This window comes from Hibiscus syriacus, unplaced genomic scaffold (genome assembly GCF_006381635.1).
Source record: "Hibiscus syriacus cultivar Baekdansim isolate YM2019G1 unplaced genomic scaffold, ASM638163v2 tig00116962_pilon, whole genome shotgun sequence".
In the NCBI taxonomy this organism is placed as follows: Eukaryota; Viridiplantae; Streptophyta; class Magnoliopsida; order Malvales; family Malvaceae; genus Hibiscus; species Hibiscus syriacus.
The window spans coordinates 3,838,752-3,858,951 of NW_024063488.1; the positions used below are offsets into that span (position 1 = coordinate 3,838,752).

A 20,200-nucleotide genomic window follows, 5' to 3' on the forward strand; every position below is an offset into this window, starting at 1 on the left:
AACTTATATTTGTTCATATCTCTGGATTAGCCCATGTACATATGTGAGAACTATCGATACGTGAGTCTATAGAGGTTGTGCACTATGCTGTCACCACAGCTCGTATAAATGCACCGAAGTGCCCGTAGAATTGCACCGAAGTGCCCGTAGAATTGCACCGAAGTGCCCGTAGAATTATGTCCATAAGGACCACGTAGAATTCCTTAAGAATCATATACATATACTATGGATCAAGTATGTGTCTTTCAAGACTTCACACAGGTTCCAAAGGATATACATATGTCCTAAAGAACCGAATAAACCCTCGACTCTTGGCATGCCAACTATACCCCTAGCTCTCATGACACATAACATGGGCGTTATCATTTATTTCATTTCAAATATACACATACACTTGTAATTCACTTTCACATATCACGTATCACATATCTTCTTTTCATATGATCACATAGTCACGTAGTTCATTACCCGTAGATCATTTCCATATAGTTCACATGTCACATATGTCATGTTTTCATATAATTTCTATCATTTCTCACCCAATCACCTTTATTCATATAAACATACTTATCATATCTTGTTCACATAAGATCATATACTTCATATAATATATCGAAACACCTAGAACACTTTCCCGTAGCTTATAGTCATAAGTTTTGTCTCGTAGCATATACTTGTTTTCACATATATATTTCCTATCAATTCTTATACCATAACATAATTCCTTTAACCTACATAACATATCATGTAACATTATAATAGAAATACTTATAATTCATATCACTTAGAGCACATATCTATACTTATAGTCACATTACTTATATCTTAATCTTATGCCTTCTCTTAGACCTATATATATCACATGATCAGGAAATCCACCATTTCATCACATAATTATGTATTCCTATAACTCATTTCATTTCATTTCATATCTATATATGTGTATATATATATCCTCAAGATTTATCCTAATATAAATCATATAGCACTCTTATAATTCATATTCATATTCATCTATGTCAGACTTATAAACACCTCTCACTTTTATTATTTCTTTATGTATAATCTAATATGTTTACTTAATTCAATTTCATATAACTCGTATAATATTCTCATATAACTTCACAAATTTCTATCATTCAACCTATGTGTTATAGCTTTACTTAAACATATGAATCTTTCCCCTCTAGCTTATCTTATATGTTCATCTTATCATTTATGTTCAAATCTCCTAGTTAGTGTACTATTCTCACTTCATCCTATAGATCAATATTATCCCGCTTATTTCACTTATCATATAATCATATAATTATATTTTACCATGATCACATAGTTTACATCTCATCTAATTCATAACCTTTCTTATGTAATTACTTATACTTTATCATCTAACACATAAAAGAACAAATCGATCCATATAATCAAGCATACATACATGCATATTCACCTCATGTCTTTAATCATGCATTCATGTGTAACACTTCAGGAAAATAGACTCATCGCAAGTCTTATTCCCATCGCACATCATATACTATCGAATATGCACTCACCTGGCCTCACTAGTAAATTCCCATCTCTTATCGTTCCCTTGATTGATCTTACTTGCCAAACGTTCCGGAATTGCTTTATGCGTAGAATCTACATAAACGTACATTTCGAGATCATCATTAGATACCTACACCTTGCAATTGGATACTAGCAACTTAAACTAACTAATTAAACCCATATTCCCAATTTTCCTTTAGGGGGAATCGGTTCCCCCCCATGGGGGAATCGGTTCCCCTATGACATACTGGAAATTCATATTCGCTTGAAGGGGTATCGGTTCCCCTTGAATGGGTACCGATTCCCCCTTGCCCAGAAATCATATTTCAGCCCGAAAATCCTTCATTTTCAGCTCAACACATCATACTTCACTCCCTTAATATTCCTAACTTTCATACACATATTTAAACTCATTTCTACTCCATAATCCCTTCTTTAAACTCAAAATTCTATCTTCCATATAAGATTCAAAAATCATACCAAAATTCCAATATGTTCTAATTCCAATTCTAACACTTCCTACCTCTTAATTTAATCCTTGACAAGTCAAATTCAACTTCACAATCTATTAACTCCTTCCATATCAAAAATTCACTTAAAAACTTATTTTTCTTAATTTCTCATAACTTGTTAATCTTTGAGGTTTAAGCCCCCTAAAGCTTTCCTTAATCTTTCTTAATATCCCAAGAGTCAAAACAAACTTTAAAACGAAAGAATTAACCAACTAAAATTAAACTTACCTTTATGAAGTAACCCACGGGAAGAAGAAGGAAGAAGAATGTAGATACTTCCTTACCCATCAGCTTATCTCTTTAAATAAGAGATAATTATCTTTTACATAAAAAGACCATAATACCCTTTCAATTCTTCCATAATTACCAAATAACCTTCAATATATATATATTCAAATAATCATTAATTCTTTCATTCTTCTACTTTAGTCACCAAATTCTGAAACTTTACAATTTGGTCACTAACCCGATATTGAGGATGTTACAAATATTCACGCATAGTTAAGTAGTTAGAGTTCCATTATAAGTTTAAATGTCTCACTAAGTTATCGGCTTAGCGTGTTAGTTTTTCACACGTAGGTTCCGAAAAGATGAAAAGGGATCGAAGACAGACAAGATATGTCAGCTTCTCATTTCCAAGAATCAGATCAGAAAATAATTGAATCATATGTATTTTATAATATTGATTTTAGTTGGCATATAAATAAAGATTTAGTAGAATACACTCTGATCAGTTTGTAAAACTATATGATTGTATTTAATATAAGTTATTCAGTTTTCAATGTAAACTTGAATTGTCAGATATTTTGTAAAAGAAAACGGTTTGAAAAGTCAATGTGACATTTCAAACTCGTATCCGAGTCGGGTACAAGTTGGGGGTGTTACAACTATGGTAGTTTTGAAAACCACCTAATGTTTAATTTTGTAATTATTTTTTAATAAGACATAGAAATTATAACTCTTTTTAAAAATATTTTTTTTAAAAATGGTCTCGTACCCTGTAGCACTCGAGGTCCAATGTAAGGTTTCGAAACCCTCGTCTCAGTGGTTTCTAAACCAGTTGGGCATAATGTAAAGTTAAATTATGGTTTTGAAACCACCTCTAGTTTCAAAACCATCCCTTGTATTTTGTGAAAAAATAACAAATTAATGGACCTCGCGTCTTGTAGAATGCGAGGTCCGACTGTAAAGAGTACGTGTATTTTCAATGAACCTCTCACCTTGCAGAGCACGAGTTACGTTTGTAAAAAGTAAAATGCGCGTCTTTTCAGTGGATCTTGGGCCCTGCAGGACACAAGGAGCCTTTAAGTGAACGGTTTCTAAACCCTTTTGGAGGGATTCAAATATAGTTAGAGAGAAAATAAATCCCACTTAAGGTTTCGAAACTCTTGAGAAAGGTTTCGAAACCCCTAAAAAAACATGGTATCAACATTTTTTTAAATAATAAAAAATTATTTAGGCACAATTTATTAAAAATAAATAAATCCTCGAGTAATGAAAAATATTTTTTTTTAAATAATGATATTTTGGACCTCACGTCCTAGAAGACGCGAATTACCTCTGACCAATTTAATTACCTTGTCTTTTCAAAGGACATCACGTTTTGGGGAGCACGAGGTCCATTAAACTCGCATCTTTTCGGGTGCGAGGAATGCTATAAAAGGGCCCTACCCCATCTCTCTAATCACCTATCTCTATCTCTCTCTAATCAAAATTTGGATTTTAGTTAAGATATTCAATTTTTTTTACTATAATGGCAGGGATATTGCCACTAAATAATAGGCATATATTCAACTATTGGCGGAATGAACATGTAAAATAATATTTTTTCTATGTATTTTATTTATTTATTACTTATTTATTTATTCAACTATTGAATTTAATTTGAAGCGGTAAAAACAAATATTGGACTGTCATATAAACCATTTGAGTGTATCTTATGATTAATTTCATATTATATTGTATATGGATTTAAACATTATTTTAAATATGAAAATAAATTTCTGAATAAGATATGTAACCGCCTATATTTACGCATAACGTCTGGGCCGGATATAGGAGTTACATATATTATATGAATTAATGGGCATATATAGTTTCAAAGAGAAAATTATTGAGATTATTATCATAATTAATTGATGGAGTAAATTAATAAATCTTCAAGATTCAAATAATCATCAAATATTTCGAAGATAACTCTTAAATTCTTTAAATCCATTATCATAAACATTTTACTATATTAATAATTCTTTTATATCTTTTGATGGCTTAAGTACCAAATAACATTTCACAATATAAAGAGTTAATCGTATCGTATATCCTCTAACTATTACTCTATTTTAATTAGTTTTAAAAATTTTGAAGAATATTAGTCATATTCTAATCATTTTACAAACCTTTGAATGTTTCAGATTTATCCTTAAACTATGATCCTCATTCTAAATTAATCTCCAAATATTTGATCGTTTCAATAATGTCCCCTAACTCATTCAAAAGTTTAAGGATTAAATTAGAATATTAAAAAATTTAAGGACCAATATAGAATCAATGTCATCATTTGAGGATGAAATTGGAATGCTTAAATGTTTAGGGAACCATTTAGAGTGAGAGTTATAGTTTGAGGATGAAATTAAAATGTTCAAAACTTTAAAGATTAATTTAGAATGGGAGTCATGATTTGAGGATATATTTTGCAATTAACTCAAATATAAAATCAAATGTATTCAGGAGAAACATAGCGTCAAACAAGGGTATTTTAGTAACTTGTAAATATCCTCGAATCCATGATAATAATATTGCCGTAAATAAAATTCCCAAATTTTCACACCTTTTCCCCCGCCATTTATTTTTTCCCTCTTTCTTTCCAAATCTTAGGGCTCAAATCCTCCCCTGTTTGTCCAATGAAATCCTAATTCCTTTCAATTTTATCCTCAGATTCCTTCTAATATTACTAAGAAGCCACTCTCTTCATGCTCTCTCTTTGCAGCAAATACATCACTTGCGGAATAAAGGATCCATGAGCAATGCAAGCATCTCGTCCTGGGTTCCGGAGCATCCCGGGGAAAGGCTGATGGACACTGCCAACTGCGGCATTGGCTTGACCAACACCATCCATTCTGAGGTGGCGCAGTGCTTGCCGCTTCCTTCCTTGCCCGTTTTCTGTGGTGCTTCGGATCTGGAGCTCCGACTGTTTGACGACCCAGCTGCTGGAGCTGCCAGGTCTTTGAATCGACAGGAAATTATTGCTCAAGCTAGTCGAATTGCTGACTTGCTTCACGAAACGGACGTCTCGTATCTGTAAGCATTTTAAATTCCAGTGAATTTGAAATTTAAGTTCAAATTTTAGTGTTTTCCGAAGGTAGTGAAGTTTGAAAGAAAAGACTTAGAATTCTTAGTTTTTGTTGATAGTATATATAAGCTCTAGCTTTTCCCTTCTCTCTCCCTCTCCCTCTCCCTCTCCCTCTCCCTCTCCCTCTCCCTCTCCCTCTCCCTCTTTGAATGATTTGGTTCATTTATATTTATTGCTTAATGTTTCACTTAGTTGCCATTTTATTTAATTGCTGTTTGGTGTTCCTATTTCTATTCTTTCTTTCAAAAATTGTTAAAGGTAAATTAATTATTTGAAAATGAACAATTTATGTAGAAAGCATATATAGTTCTATCATATTTTATGAAAAAGAATAAAAGTAAAATTATTCGTTTTTATGTTAAATAATTGTAATTTTTTATTTCACATATTTTTTCTTCTATTTCAGAAACAAAGGCCAAATATAGGAAATTAGTAAACAACGGATATTATGTGATTAAACATGCATTTGAGTCTCCAATCTTAGGTGTACACAACTGATTACATTTTTTTGTTTATATCTTTGTTTTGTTTGCAGGAATCTTAGGGATGGGGCAAGTTCAGTTACACATGACGACTTGGAGCCCTTGAAACTTCATGCACAAGTTCTCCAATACAATCCTGCAGCATTTGAGTTTGTTATCCCTGGTAAACAAAGTATTCTCATTTTTTTGTTTTCATCCTATCTAGTGAAAGTACAATATGAGTTGAGCCAAGGCACGATAGTTCTTTCTGATATATGTAAATGAGGAAGTTCCGTTATGAGACTAGAATGTGATTTGTAGGGAGCTGATTTAATTGTTTCATTAGCCTATTGAAGCCTTTCTAAAACTGTACTTAGTTATCTACAAGGAAATTGTTGTAATGAATCCACTTACCTTTATTGAATGAGGAAACACTGATGTGGTGACGTCTCAAAATCGAATAGCATTCTAATCCGCACCAGAGTTTCTATTACATGAAAATCTCAACAACAATAGTGTAGTCTATACACTATAGCCTAGATGGTCTGCATTGTGGATGAAATAGTCTACATATATATATGAAAAGTGGTACAGGTTCTTTTGGTTATATGATTTTATTTCATGTAAGAAATAGTGCATATTAGCTACAATTTGTTATATGGAAATATATTACAATATTGATTTTGTATGTTCACAATATTCTGTGTTGTATTCTTTCCCTCTTGGACGTGGTGAGCCGGTGACCTCATATACATAGACTTCAAATATCTGGGCTTATTGTTCATTGCATTTCTTCAAGTCTCTCAGGTCTTGTCGAGGAGAAACTCTCTGGTGGTGCTCTATTTGATAGGAAGCCATCTCAGTCAAGCGTTCCTCTTATTGGGCAATTCCAGAGAGAAATTAGCAGCACTCACAATCAGCAGACTGATGTTGTTGCCAATGTATGGATGAGTTTCAATTTAACTATTAAAGGCTGGGTATTTAAACATACTTAATTTTATAGATGTAATTGCAGGATGCACCAAAATCATCTTCCAAGAAGTCAAAAACCAAGAAAAAGGCTGATGACATTGGGTCATCAGTTCTACCAGATTCTACAGAGCTTCAAGGTTTCCTTTTGTTTGTTCCTCCACTCCCTCCTCTCATTTGTATTAACACATTTATTTTTCCACAACGTTTTCCTATAGATGCCATGATTGGGAACTTCTGTGAGATGATGGAGGACTTCTGCAGCAGAGCTCAAATTCTTAGTGATGATAGGGATGAGATGGAGTGGTTATCATTGCCGGTTAATGATGTTAGAATGCTTGTTAATGAAATCATGTCAATGCGTGTAAAGAGACTTCTACATTTGGTTCCTGTAAATATTCTTGTGAAACTGTTACGGATTCTAGATCATCAGATACATCGAGCAGAAGGTTTGTCTGTTGATGATTGCGAGCATGTAAGTGATAATTTTTAGTTTTTTAGTGTGCATGGTTGTGCAACTATTGTTTTGTTTTCACCTTTGATTATGTTTGGAAAGAGGAAGGGTTGGGCAGTCTTAAGCAATATCATTTTGTCTTCTGGTATGGATGTCTTAGTATCATCTTGTTTCATCAGGTTTTACACTGGAACTTAGTGGTTGTTGATCAATCAGAATTGAAACTGTGGTTCCATTTCCCCTTCTTTTTTTATTGATTATTTTTCACATCTTTCTGTTTTTTTTTTTGATAGGAATTGCAGGCCTCGTTAAAAACCTCCTTCATGATTAAAGGAGCTTATAGAGAAGCTCTTTAATCAGCGGAAGGAGGAAAAGAGTGCCTTAAGATTTTATTAACCATAGAAAGAACACGATACAACCAGGGAGCCACCCCCAATATGAACAAAACACCAAAAACAGCCACCAACAATCCTACCAGAACCAGCCTAATCCAACAAAGCAACAACAACAGCCTAAAAAAGACTGGACAAACAGAAAACCTAAACGAGGCCCGATAGACACTCAATCAAACAAAACAACCAGAAAAAAGGCATGGGTGACAGCTGACTAAAACCATAAAAGACAACTTCTAACTCAAAGGCCACGGAGCTTTCACATGATAAGAAAACAAAAAAAAAACACGCATATAGCCGCCTTTCCACCACATCACCACGTCTTGTTGGCTAAAGACCATCCGAACTTCCAGCTCCAGACAAAAAGCATGGTGTAGATCACCTGAACCTTCTACTTCTTCCCCCGCCATCGTCTTCCGACAATAGATACACTACTGCGCCATTAGACTCACAACCCAAATCTTTCCCAAAAGGCAAGGAATTGAACGTATCCTTCTGTTGAGACTGCCCCAATGCTGGAAAATCAGATTCATAAGTGAATCTGTCATCAAAAACAGACACCTCTTCCTCCCAATGCACCTTACTTTGATGGCTCTTGCTTCGGGAACCCCTATACTTTCTGTTTTTTTAAGGATTCCTTCTGTTTTGCTGTGGTATTTATATTAGTTTGGGTGTAACAATGCGACTGAAATTTGAAAGAAAAAACTGAAAATGTTCTTAGTGTTAATATATAACATAACATGCGTTAAACAAATCTGTGTGTGATATTCCTATTGAGTATTAATTTCTAAATTTCTGATGTTTTTCCTTTTTCCTGGTTTTTTGGGTTTATATGAGGAGCATATTATGTTTCATAAGCCTAATTCATTTTTGTTCAAATGTTTTAGCAAGATTCAGATGTATTCTCGTTAGTCTTCTGTGCCTGGAATCCATTCATGCTTCTTGGCAGTAATGGCACATAATGACATGCCAAAACAATTATATTATGAAGAGGTATGTGCCTCATTTGATTAGCTCTTAACCATGACGTTTCTGTGAAGTTTCATTATGTTCTCATGCTTTCAATTGTTCCTTTCAAAGTCTAAACCTTCTTAAATTGTTCCAATAATGTCTTACTGTTTGAAAGATCTGGTAAGATAAATGGAAATGTCAGCTTTCAAGAAGACGGCTTTCATATAAGCATTTATGTACTTTTTAATTGAGTTAATTATGGGCGGGACTTTTTTTTTTGATAAGAATTTCAGGCTTCGTTAAAAACCCCCTTCTTGATTAATGGAGCTTATTGGAACTCCTTAATCAGCGGAAGGAGGAAAAGAGTGCCTTAGGATTTTATTGAACCATAAAATTACATAAGATACAACCATTATACACCCCACCAACCAAATAAGCTCGAAACAGCCATAAAACATCCAAACTATAAACACAGAATCAGCCAATTCCTTCTTTAGCTAAGGCATCAGCCTCTAAATTGGCTGTCCTATTAAACCATCTGACAACACCTTCTAAAACATTAAGCCTGTGAACAATATCTTTAATCAAAAAAGCATAAACATCAGATGGTGAACAATATCTTTAGCTAAGATATTCAAAAATGCATAACACTACAAACGGTTTGGAATTTAAATAAAACAATTTAGAGGTAGGGATCATAATGAAACTTTTTGAAGGTTATGGATGGTGCATTTTGCTCACAATATCTGATTTGTTAAATTATAGTCTCTCTGATGTTCTTTGCATTCAGTCTTTATGTTGGTTGTCCATTTCTGCCATTGTAACACGAGTTATGAATATCTCTATGAGTCTATGTTCTCAACAGATTATTGAAAGGATTCTTGAGTTCTCTAGGCGCCAGATAACAGATGTTATGTCAGCTTATGATCCATCGTATCGTGCCTTGCATAAACCAAGTGAAAATGGAGCAGTTGAAGGTTGGCCATCTGATTTATGCAAAAAGTGCAGGATTGTTTTTTGTGACACTTCTTGCCATTGTCATTTGCATTGATAAATGTGATAGCATCTCTCCATGTTGTCTTCATTTTTTGAATTTAACTGTATTTTTGTATAATCTATGCTCTAGGTTTCTTTTTCAGTCAAATGGTAGCATATATATTATGTTAATTTTCTAGTACTGAAGTTAATTTCACTTTTTTATTTTTCTAGATGATGACGATGAAGAGCCTGATGCTGAAATAGGTTCTGCTAGCAAGAAAAGACGCAGTACCAAGAGTTCTAAAGCAAAAAAATCAGCTTTGAACAAGTGTGCTTATTTATATGCTGTTCCTTAATATCAATATAATAGAAAATAATTTAGCATAACTGAAGATAGGTGTCTTACTGTTTAACTTCTTACTTGACAGGGTCTCTGGTGCTGTGCATGCTATACTACAGAAGCTCTGCACTATTCTTGGTTTACTAAAAGACTTGTTGTTGATTGAGAAGTTATCTGATAGTTGTGTTCTACAACTGCTAAAGACAAGCTTTACTACTTTTTTGGTGGACAACATACAGCTCTTGCAACTCAAAGCAATTGGTTTGATAACTGGGGTATGAATCCAAACATTCAGTTTGTTGTTAAAAGGATACACATGATTAAATGCTTGCATCAAGGTAAATTATGGTAACCAGATATTGTTCTTTAACCTAAGTGTTACTTTTGATACAGATATTCTACTCTTATGTTCAACATAGAACATATATAGTAGATGAAATGACTCAGCTTCTATGGAAGTTGCCTGTTTCAAAGCGAGCATTAAGAGCATATCACCTACCTGATGAAGAACAGAGGCAGATCCAGATGGTTACAGCTTTGCTAATTCAGTTGGTTCATAGCAGTGCTAACCTTCCTGAAGCTTTAAGGCAAACGTCAATTGGGAGTCCCCTCTTGGAAGTTTCAGTTGATGCTAGTTACTTAACCAAATGCCATGAATCTGTCCAGGAAACATGTTGTCATTTCTGGACCCGTGTCCTTCAACGTCTTGCTTCTGTAAAGACTCAAGATGCCTCTGAGCTGAAAGTGATGATTGAGAATCTAGTCACTGATTTACTGACAGCACTGAACCTACCTGAATATCCTGCTGCTGCTCCTATTTTGGAGGTGAGAAAAGATTTGACTATATTTATTTTGTTATTATAATTGGATAAAAATGGTAGCGTTTGGAAACTATCGTTTGCAGGTTCTTTGTGTTTTACTGCTACAAAATGCTGGCCTGAAATCTAAGGACACCTCTGCTCGTGTAATGGCAATTGATCTTCTTGGCACAATAGCGACAAGGTTGAAGCATGATGCTCTCATTATTAGGAAGGAAAAGTTTTGGATATCAGAAGAATTGCTAAGTGGGGATAGTATCGATCATAATTTCGCCAAAGGTGTATGTTCCATTTGTTTGGATCGAAAGGTGGAGAAAGTGTTGTATAGGTGTCAAGGTTGTCAAAGATTTTTCCATGCTGATTGTATGGGTGTAAGTGAACAAGAAGTTCCTAATCATAGTTGGTATTGCCAATTTTGCATGTGTAAGAAGCAACTTCTTGTATTGCAATCATACTGTGAGTCACAGTACAAGGATGATGGGAAATCGAAACTTGGTCACTCAGATAAATCTTCTGATCCAATTATGAAAGCTGAAATTGTTCAGCAGATGCTTTTGAATCATCTTCAGGATGCCGCTTCTGCTGATGATGTCCATCTTTTTGTCCGATGGTATGTACTTTTTTCCTGATTATTGTGCATGTGAAAATGAAAACTCAAAGATGCTCTTCCTAATTGGTTTTTTTGTTTAAACTTGTGCTTTTTGACGCAGGTGCTATCTTTGCTTATGGTATAAAGATGGCCCTAAATCTCAACAAAATTTCAAGTATTACATTGCTAGATTGAGATCAAAAGCAATAGTGCGTGACTCGGGGATAGTTTCTTCACTGTTTTTAAGAGATTCAGTCAAGAAGATTGCTTTAGCATTGGGACAAAATAATTCTTTCTCTAGAGGATTTGACAAGATTCTTTACTTGCTTCTGGTTAGTAAGATATTTTGCAAGTCCTTGATTCAGTAAGTACAGCAGGCTTGATTCTTGTTTCATGTTTTCTTTTCAGGTTAGCTTAAGAGAGAACTCTCCTGTAATTAGGGCCAAGGCTTTACGAGCAGTAAGTGAAAAAAATTCTTAAAACTTGTTATTTGGAACTAGGATATTCATTTCTTTTATATTGATGAAACAAGTTTCCATTATGTATTCATGGCAGGCTAGTATTATTGTAGAAGTTGATCCAGAAGTATTAGGTGACAAACGTGTTCAACTGGCTGTTGAGGGAAGGTTTTGCGACTCTGCAATATCTGTCAGGGAAGCCGCATTGGAACTAGTTGGAAGACACATTGCTTCACATCCAGATGTTAGTTTAAAGGTACTTCTTGAACTCCACTTGTTCATCTTTTGAAAGCTGGCCATACTTTATTGACAGCACTTGTTTTTGTTTCATTCCCCTTCACCCTCTTTTTCTCTACTCCAAAAATGTGGGGTTAATTAGTACTTCGAGAAAGTGGCAGAGAGGATTAAAGATACTGGAGTCAGCGTACGGAAACGAGCAATCAAAATTATTCGAGATATGTGCATCACAAATCCTAACTTCTCAGGGTTTACAAGTGCTTGCATAGAGATTATTTCTCGTGTTAGTGATGATGAAACAAGTATACAGGTAATTCAGAATCCATGAAGCAGTGTATTTCATGTCAAAGACTGAGGCACTAATGTCAATATCTTTTTTTTTTCTCACTTCAACTAAGGCATCTGAAAAATGTAGTGCAGATGGTCTTTTTCCTCATACTAAAAAACCTTTGTCAGGTGTTTTTGTTGATGAAAGGCACTACATTGGTACCTAAAACCTGGTGCTGCAAACTATTAGCCGTGTTTCTCCTTTGTTCTAGATTCATGAACAAGCATTGAACTTTTCTTGAAATATATATTTTTCTTATCAAAACTGCTGCTTTCTCAGTAATCTTAGTAGTTTTTCCCCCTCATCTTCAGGAGCTTGTTTGTAAGACATTTTATGAGTTCTGGTTTGAAGAACCTTCAGGGGTGCAGACTCAGTATCCTAGAGATGGTAGTTCCATTCCTTTGGAGGTGGCTAAGAAGACTGAGCAGATTGTTGAAATGCTAAGGCGCTTGCCCAATCATCAGTTTCTTGTAACTGTCATTAAGCGTAACTTGGCCCTTGATTTTCTCCCTCAATCAGCGAAAGCTGCCGGAATCAACCCTGTCTCGCTTGCTGCAGTACGCAGACGATGTGAAGTGATGTGCAAGTGCTTATTGGAAAGAATATTGCAGACTGAAGAAACGAGTAATGTGGAAGCAGAAGTTCCTACACTTCCCTATGTGTTGGCCTTGCATGCATTTTGTGTTGTGGACCCAACACTATGCATGCCAGCTTCAGATCCTTCTCAGTTTGTGATCACATTACAGCCTTACCTTAAGAATCAGGTTATTTTACATTTTACTTAATGACTTTTTAATGACAACGACATAACCGGCTGGCAGGGGCATGACATTGATGTAATCAGGTGTCTTTTGGATCTATTTGCTTTCTTGGCTGCATTCTTATTTAAGCGATTATAATCTTTGTATTTGTAGTCTAGCTATACTATTTTGAAGCATCGACCTTTCTGTGCTACCTGCCTTTTAGGTAGCTTTATTTTTTTCTGGAAGCCAACAATGTTAGTTTTGGGATTATGACTGGTCTGGAACTGAATCTGTCTAAGAGCAGATTATTTGGATGTTAAGAGGATCCTTCGGGTGTTCGAAATTATGACTGGTCTGGAACTGAATCTGTCTAAGAGCAGATTATTTGGGATTAATATTAATGAGGAAGAGCTTCTTCAGTGGGCTAATGCTATTGGATGTCCTGTAGGACATTTTCCTGCGGAATATTTGGGGCTGCCTCTTGGTGCTAAGAGAAACTCTATGATGTTGTGGGATCCGGTAGTTCAAAAGTTTCATTCAAAGCTAGCCGGATGGAAGGCGAAGACTCTATCAATGGCAGGGAGGTTGGTATTACTGAAGGCAGTTTTGGGTTCCCTTCCTATCTATTTCATGTCCCTTTTCAAGATGCCTTCTTCGGTGAGTGTTAAGCTGAATTCCATCATGGCCAGATTCTTATGGGGAGGAGGAGTGGAGGCTAGGAAAATCCATTGGGTCAATTGGACAAAAGTTTGCTCCGATAAAAGTGTTGGAGGTCTTGGTGCTATGAATATAAGTCTTATGAATAGAGCTCTCTTAGGGAGATGGTCTTGGAGGTTTGCTAACGATAAAGACTCAGTGTGGAAGAAGGTTATTTGCTGTAAATATAATTTGGATCCCAGTTTACTGCTGTTTAACGAGAAACTTCCTACACATGCTTCTTGGATTTGGAAATCGGTGGTCCTCAACCATTTCAAAAATGATCAGTTTGGAGCAAAGTTTCGTAGCAACTTTAAAGTCGGAGTGGGTGATGGAGGGAGCATTAGATTTTGGTTGGATAGTTGGGCACATGATTCCCCTCTTAAAGTGATTTTTCCGAGGTTGTATGTGCTGTCTATAAATAAGAATGGGAAGCTTTATGAGTTTGGGGAATTTCGATCTTCAGTTTGGTCTTGGCATGTTAATTTGAGAAGGAATTTGAGTGAATGGGAATTGGTTCAGTACTCTGATTTAATGACTCTAATCCACAATATCCCTCTTTCTCAGGAGTTATCGGATGGGTTGGTCTGGTTTGGCAATGGGGAAGGTGTCTATTCTGTTAGTTCGAGTGTTAAGTCATGCAGGCCTGTTGGTATAACAGATCCCTTTTGGAAGAAGTATGTTTGGAGGGGAACGGTGCCTCCTAGAGTGGAGGTCTTCTTGTGGCAGGTTGTGCACCAAAGACTGCCAGTTAAAGTTGAGCTACAGAGGATAGGAGTTTCAACTATTGTGGATGTTGCTTGCCCTTTTTGCGGAGAGGCGGATGAAACCTCAGCACATTTATTCTTTTCTTGCTTGGTGGTGTGGTCCTTATGGAATAAATTTTTGATTTTCTGGGGAGTTTCTTCAATTTTTCAAGACAATGCTCACAGCTTTATGGTCGCTTGGGATGAATTGGTACCTAATTCGAAAATTTGGTCCTTCATTCCGGGGGTGGTTTTATGGACAATGTGGAAGGGTAGGAATGCAATTGTGTTCGAGGGGGGGAAGGTAGATCAGATTGATTTATTCTTTTTGGCAAGGTGTAGACTGGCTGCTTGGTTCTTAGCTTACTACAAGGTTGTATCTATCCCTAAGGACTCTCTTATTTGTGACCCTTCACTTGGGGATTGCTGCTCCTTATTAAGCTCTCCTATTATCAAAACTGTGTCATGGTCTAAACCTCCAGAAGGATTTATTAAGCTGAATGTGGATGCGGCTGTGACTGCAGATTGGAGGAAGAGTGGTGTTGGGGGCATTCTTAGAGTTCATGATGGTTCGGTGGTGGGCTCTTTTCAAGAGGCTGCTGGTCCAGGTCCTCCTGTTTTGTTAGAACTCAAGGCAATTATGAAAGGGTTATCTTTCTTTGACTCGTTTCAGCAGCGGTTTAAGGAAAGGTTAATTGTTGAATCAGACAGTAAATTAGCAGTGGATTGGGTCAAGAACATCGACCGTTGTCCCTATGTTTACTTAGACATTGTGACAGCTATTGTTGGCAAGGTTAGTGGACTGAATAGTAGTATTAGATGGGTTGCTAGGTCAGCCAATGTTGAGGCTGATAGTTTAGCTAAGGCTGGTATTGGATAGATCTCTGTTTTTTTAGTTGGGTTTCTATTAGGTTTTGGGTTGCTTATTTGTATGATAGATTGTATGGTTGTTTTAAGTCTTTGTAACTTGTGGTTATCAATGAATTATTGAGGCACTCTTTTCCTCCTTCCGCTGATTAAGGAGCACCGTGTGATCCTTTAATTATGAAGGGGGTTTTTAAAGAGGCCTACCTTTCCTAAAAAAAAAAAACAATGTTAGTTTTGAAATAACGGACAAGTCTTAGTTTGTTTGATTTCCTTGAGTATAATATTCTTGTCTCTGGACTGCACTGATGCTTGCTTCTTTCTGCTAATGTTTGGGCTTGTCAATCTATGGTTATTGTTATTGGATCCAATTTTTGTTGTTCAGGTTGTATGTTAATTCCTTCATTCTTCTCTATTGTCATTGATTATTTTATAAATTTCGTCTCCATAAATTTTCTTTTCTTCATTGCTGTAATTCAATGGTTTATAGGCTGCAGAGGCAATGCCTGAATTGCTTTCACTTCTTGTGCTCAGGTTGATAACAGAGTTGGTGCACAACTACTGGAGAGTATAATCTTTATAATTGACGCTGTTGTCCCTTTGATGCGGAAGTTGCCTCCTAGTGTTGGTGATGAACTAAAACAAGACTTGAAGCAAATGATCGTCCGGCATTCTTTTTTGACTGTTGTCCATGCTTGCATCAAGTATCTTCAGCTTCTCTTTCTTACTGTATTTTGTTTTTCTGTAGTTCCAGTTGTTTGCGGAAATTTGATCCTTTTTAAATTTTTTCTTCCAAGTTTTTATGTACTTGGAATGCGATTCTTAGATATATTGCGAGTAAACAGGCAGGGTTTTCTACTTAGACGGCATTCTATTTCTGATTTGAATTCCCTGATTAATTTTTCTCTCATTGCAGGTGTCTTTGTTCTGTGAGTAAAAAGGCAGGCAATGGTGGTGATGTTGTTGAGTACCTCATTCAGTTATTTTTCAAACTATTGGATTCCCAAGCAACTGATAACAAACAGGTTCATTGCTAGAAATTTGTGCATAATATTGTTTTTCCATCTGCGATTTTTTGGCTAGTCAGATTCATATATTTTGTTTTTTCCAGGTGCAACATGAGCAATATTAGTGATAATTCCTGATTTGAAATTCTGTATGATGTACCAGAAAAATAGTATATATTCTTAGCACAATTAAATTAGAGGTAAAAAAAATTATTAGGCAGCTAACAGAATACAGAAATGCAAAACAAAAACTACGGAGAGAGATTGAAATTTTGAAATTTCTTGCTCTTTTCCTTTATCCAAACCTGTGAATCTATTTGAAAATAACTGTGTTGGCAAGTTATCTGATTTTAGGACTGTTAGAAACTCAGGTTGGCACCTTGTATCAGTCTTTTTGTTTCTATGAATCTTAAGGGCAGCTGGCTTAAAAAAATGACAGTGGATTCGGAAAAATTTAAGGGATAACAAGTATGAAAATAAGAATTTTTAATTATAGAAATAGGTTTGCTGACTTTTTCAGTTGTCTTTACTTTCTATGAAAAAAATTATATGTCAATAATAAAGCTCAAGTCAGCTCCTTTATATTTATTTGTCATTATTTTTTGCAGCAAGCGGGGCGCTCTCTCTTCTGTCTCGGATTGCTTATCCGCTATGGAAACCCTTTGTTTAAAAATATCGATGTTGGTAGCAGTATTAATTTGTTTAAAAGATATCTTCAAATGGACGATTTTAGTATAAAGGTTAGATCTTTGCAGGTAAGACCCATTTTTTTCCTACATAGTAGTCTTGGAGTTTGTTTCATTCCATGTTAATATATTTTAATATTGTAACATATGCTTGTGTTTCAATGACTTATTATCTTAGGCATTAGGTTTCGCTCTAATTTCTAGGCCTGAATATATGTTGGAAAAGGACATTGGAAAGATTGTAGATGCTGCATTAGCAGCGAGTTCTAATGTTCGTCTTAAGGTAAAATTGTCACCACTGAACCTCTTTATTACAATTCTTTCTATTTATAAGATGCATGCTAAGCATCTCTGCCCACCAGATGCAAGTGTTGCAAAATTTGTTGGAATATCTTCTTGATGCGGAAAGTCAAATGGGAACAGATAAGGTCAGTAATAATCAAGTTCATCATTCCGTAGAAGATGGCCACAGTGTCCCTGTAGCTGCGGGTGCTGGTGATACTAACATTTGTGGGGGTATAGTCCAGCTTTACTGGGATAATATTCTAGGGAGATGCCTGGACTTTAACGAAGAAGTTCGCCAATCTGCCCTAAAGGTGAGAAGCTTTTACCTTTGCTATATCCTGTGAGGGGAAACAATTTTGAAAAAGGGGTAAAAATGGAAAGAAAAACCGGTATCGGGAAAGTTTGTATGATTGCAATATTATTATCAAACTGTTGTTGGATGCTGCACATATGATTGTCTATCTCAATCTATAAAATGGTTGAATTTTTTAAGTTTTGACTTTACATTTTCTGTTTGTACTGATCATTTTGTGATATAAATTGCAGATAGTGGAAATAGTGCTCCGACAAGGTCTTGTTCATCCTATAACTTGTGTCCCATACCTTATAGCACTTGAAACGGATCCTCTGGAGGTCAACCAAAAGTTGGCTCATCATTTGCTGATGAATATGAATGAGAAGTACTTCGTTTGTGATATTAAAAATATTCTTTGTCCTTTCTGTTTGCCAGCACGACTAATGAAAGCTTCATTTTTCAGATATCCCGCCTTTTTTGAAAGCCGTCTAGGGATGGGCTTCAGCTGTCATTTATCTTCATGCGTTCCATCAGTGACAATGCACGTGAAAATCAAAACGACAAATCCCAATCAAAGCATCCTGGAAATTTGAAAGGGAAATCCGATGCTGCTGGGTCTTTAACACAAGCAAGGCTGGGAGTTTCCAGAATTTACAAGCTCATTCGTGGAAACCGGGTTGCTAGGAACAAATTTATGTCCTCTATTGTGCGCAAATTCGATAATCCTAGCTGGAATGATTCTGTTATACCTTTCTTGATGTGAGTTGCTCGATGCCAGATCTAAAATTTTCTTCCTCGATTAATTATAATGAGAAGTTGATTTCCCTTTTACAGGTACTGTACAGAAACTCTTGCTTTGTTACCATTTTCATCTCCTGATGAACCACTTTATTTGATCTACACTATAAATCGAGTGATACAAGTCAGAGCTGGGGCACTTGAGGCAAATTTGAAAGCCTTGAGTTCGAATTTGTTGCATTTAGATGCTCAGATGATGACCAATAATGACGGGATGGTTCAGCCGGATCCTAGTCAAGCTGTTTATAATCATATGGCTCCGCTAGATTTGAATGGAACATTTCAGGAAGAGCCAGTGGTTCAGCCCGCTTTCTTTCACATGACTTCCATTGATTTGAATGGTACATTCCAACAAAACTTCACTCATCAGTCTTTTTCAAATTTTCCTCCTGCAATGCAGACAACGATGCATAAGATGACCCCTCCCGAAACTCGTGCTCTCTCCAAAGATGAACTGCAAAAAATCCAGGTCCTTTTGAATCTTGCAATGCACCGACTGGTCTTGAATTTTACGGAAAAACACGTATTGCGTAGATGTGTATGTGCTTGAGGAGAAAAAAGATAATGTTCTTTACATGCCTGGCGTTTTGTTCTAATCTGTTGGATGTTCTCGGGTTAGTTACCTTTGACACTTTTACCGTGTTGTTCTTTTCAGGCCGATATCCTTGCCGCCACTGCAGTACAGCTTCTTATGAAGCTGAAACGACACCTAAAAATTGTTTACAGCCAGAATGATCAAAGATGCCAGGTTGAAATATTTCTTATGCCACATTGTTACCTGTAAATGCAAATATGGTACGGATTTTAACAATGAATCTTATTTTGTATAAACTAGATGTTTTCTCCAAATGAACCTATAAAACCGGGGGAGGTGCTCACGAGGCAGAACATTCCCTTCGACATCAGTGAAACACGCACGACTTTGCCTTCCACGAATCAAGATTTGGTCCAGACATATCAGGTAATTTGAAGAAATTCGTGGTTTTAGGAGTCTTGCATTGGACACTAGTTCTTAGTGAGCTATTGTACAGGAATATAAAAATGCGCTGAGGGAAGATGCTATCGACTACTCGACTTTCACAGCGAACATCAAAAGGAAGCGCCCCCCAGCTCCAAGGAGAGGAGGAAAAGCCACACGTACAACCGGGGGGATGAAGATGATTTTGATGATGATAGTATACAGGTGGCAGTAGTGTTCGAAGGATGAGTAATAGTGGACGGAAAAGTTACATCGTAAGAAGCAGCAGCCGGCAGCGATGATAGATGTAAATATAGATGACAGGTATGCTAACATGTACATTACATTGAAGGAAAAGAATTGAAATAGTAGGTTAGGTTAAATGCGAGAAAAGGGAAGCCGAGATCGGAAACGAAATTGCTCGCCCTCGTGATTGCCCTTCTAGTTTTAGATGTTTCCATTTTGTAGTTTTTGATTCAATTCACTTCCATATTTTAGATGGAATGTTTGTCAATGCTGCCTTGGCAACTAGATTTGTTTTTATTATTATTATTGTTATTAATGTTTATGCACTATTAATAATTAAGATAATGGCGATAAATTATTAATAATAAATTTAAAATGAATAAAATTTTAGAGTTTTAGCCTATCTAGTTCATTATTGGTGTTACGAGGTTATTATCTTTTTCCAAAAAGATGAATGATAATTGTTCGTAAATTCTGGGATTTTTTTTCTTTCTT

At 35.9% G+C, this 20,200-nt stretch overlaps 1 pseudogene; it reads left to right on the forward strand.

Annotated features, from left to right (window-relative positions):
* Positions 1-4,876: 4,876 nt before the first annotated feature.
* Positions 4,877-19,956, forward strand: LOC120190311 (annotated as a pseudogene).
* The last annotated feature ends 244 nt before the right edge of the window (positions 19,957-20,200 follow it).